The sequence below is a fragment of the Chaetura pelagica genome, unplaced genomic scaffold, assembly GCF_000747805.2.
Source record: "Chaetura pelagica isolate M959 unplaced genomic scaffold, ChaPel_1.0 scaffold159, whole genome shotgun sequence".
Classification (NCBI taxonomy): Eukaryota; Metazoa; Chordata; class Aves; order Apodiformes; family Apodidae; genus Chaetura; species Chaetura pelagica.
In genome coordinates, this window is record NW_009954555.1 from 5,846,235 (window position 1) to 5,848,619 (window position 2,385).

Genomic DNA, 2,385 nt, shown 5'->3' on the forward strand with positions numbered 1-2,385 from the left:
GCGGCCCCTTTGTGCTGCCGAGAGCAGCGCCCCTGCGGCAGAACACGGAGGGAAGCGAGAGCTGCGGCGAAACAATGCTCCAGGCCGGCGCGTTTCCTCCGATTGTGTGCCGGTCGTGGCCGCAGCCCCAGCCCCACCGGGCATTCACAGTGGGTTATTTTTAAACCCCCAGCAGGGCCCCCAGTGCTGTGCACGGCCCGTGACCCCTGGCCAGCGCTTGCCTCGCTGGGGGCTGCAACTGGCCCCAACCCTGGGGACTGCAGTGCCACCAGTTACTGCCACCGTGCCCAGCTGCACTGCCAGCATGTCCCTGCATGGGATCACCACCCTGCAAGCAGAGGGGTGCAAGAGGCTGCCGAGGAGGAGCGTGTCCTGCCTGGGCTTGCCTGCAGTGTGCCGTGCTGCTGCGGGGAGGAAGCGCCCGTGCAGCTCCAGCCACCCCCGCTTCCTGCCCCCCTTCCTCGCAGCGCTGCTGAGGTCAGAAATGACGCGGTCCCACCACCCGCGCGCTCTCCAAGGGGCCACCAGCCCCTCCACAGCACCCATCAGCCCCTCTGTGGCACCCACTAGGGCCGTATCCTGGGCCACAAGGCAGCCCCAGTCCTGCCCAGGATCCCCCATGGCCCTCTCAGCCCTCCCCTACCGTGTGTCCCAGCCCAACACCATCATGGCCATTGCAGCAACAGCGAGATAGGGAGCACAGCTACAGACTCCAGGCAGTGACTGCAGTGGCACTCACTCAGGGGACACCCCTGGGACCCTCAGCAGCCACCTGGCCAGGAGACAGGGCTGCCCAGCCACAGAGCAGGTGCCAGCGGCTAAGCCCCAGGCCTGTCCCCAGAGGAGGGGCCAAGCAGGATGCCCAAACCCCTCTGCCCATCCCAGGGATTGGCTCCACCACACTCCCAGCACACGGCAGTTTTACACTCAGCAGCTGCCCCACAAAGCAAGGGGGGACATGATGCAGCTCTGTGCCATGGAGCCCCCAGCCTGGCTTTTATCCCCCTACCCCACTCTACCTTCTGGGTGCTGTTGGTGGTCTCTGGTGACAATGCTGGGGCAGCCTGTTCAGTCCCTCCTGATGGTCCCAGCTGCACCCCAGGGAGGCCACAGCCCAGAGCCACGTGTTCTCCACTGGCACTGGCCCTGCCACCCCAGAAGTGCAGACAAAGTGCAGTGGCAGCAGCGCACCTCCCACCCGGCCGGGCTGCCAGCCTACCTGCTGCCACGCCAGAAAGACACCGCCCGCAGCACAGGAGTCCCGGGGACGCATCAGGAGCCAGCAGGCAGGCCCAGCCCTGCTCCACACCCAGTCAGCCACAGGGAGAGAAGGGACCTTAAATCTGCTCCAGCGTCACACTGGCAAGCAGGTGGACAGATGGGCTGGAGAGATTTAGACTGAATCACACCAGCAAAGGGGAACAGGCAAGGTGCTGCTCTTACATTAAACACTGGCAGGACTGTGGCACCACAGGGAACACACGACCAGCATGGGCCAGGGGGACACAGTGGGCAGGGTCTGCCAGCCATGCTGAGGGGCTTTGGGGTGCAGCAGGTTGGACCGGGCCACCTTCTCACTGCCCCTTCTCACCTGTGAGACCGACGCCAAACACCGGGAGCTGCCCACCACCCACAGGACCCACCTTGTCTGCCCTCCTCTCGCTGGCGCAGTCAGGGTTCTGGCAGTGCAGCACTGTCTCCTCCGGCAGGCACGGTTCAGCTGTGGGAGAGAGGGGGAAGCATTGTTGTGTGCTGCTGTAAGACACCCCCAGTCCTGCTCCCAGCCCTGCACATGCAGGGAGGGCCACACCAAGGCTCCCACGGCTCAGACCCGGGGTTTAAGAGCTTGGCAAATCACTCTGGCTCAGCTGAGGCTGGGCCTGCCTGTTCCTGCCTGCCCCACAGCCCATTCAGGGGGATGAAACCCCAAGCCCAAGAGCCAGCACTGAATCCCTGCTGGGGGAAGGTGCTGTGCATCCCACAGTATCAGAGTCCAGCACCTCCTGCCGGGCACCCCAAGTCACAGGATCAGGACATGAATCTGCCCCAGCTGCCCTGGGGCCAGCACAGACTGTGGCCACAACAGAAACAGTAAATCTGCCTCTTAACCAGCCCCCAAAGTGGCTTAGGAGCCACTTTTAGCTTTGACAGTTAAATCAGCCTTGGGGACAAATCCTATTTTGAAGGCTTTTGTTATGTGTCATGTCTAATCGTGTAAAAATAATAGACTCCGCGTGGCTTGCGGCAAGCGAGCGGCACAAACACCGTCCTGCGTGGCAGCTCTGCCGCGGGGCAGGGACGCTCCGGTGGGAGGCCGCCCTGCAGGCAGGGAGCGGGCACGGGGGATGCGGAGGGGCCGCGGCGGGCGGCACCGCTGCGCTGGCC

At 64.0% G+C, this 2,385-nt stretch overlaps 1 protein-coding gene across 1 annotated transcript in view; it reads right to left on the reverse strand.

Moving 5' to 3' along the window:
- The window catches only part of PLEKHG5 (pleckstrin homology domain containing, family G (with RhoGef domain) member 5), a 7,945-nt gene extending 6,248 nt beyond the window's left edge, over positions 1–1,697 (reverse strand). Inside the window, exon 1 of the mRNA XM_010005303.1 lies at positions 1,644–1,697. The gene's annotated coding sequence lies outside the window, so the exon portion shown is untranslated. The remainder of the gene's footprint in view (positions 1–1,643) is intronic.
- Between the last annotated feature and the right edge of the window lie 688 nt (positions 1,698–2,385).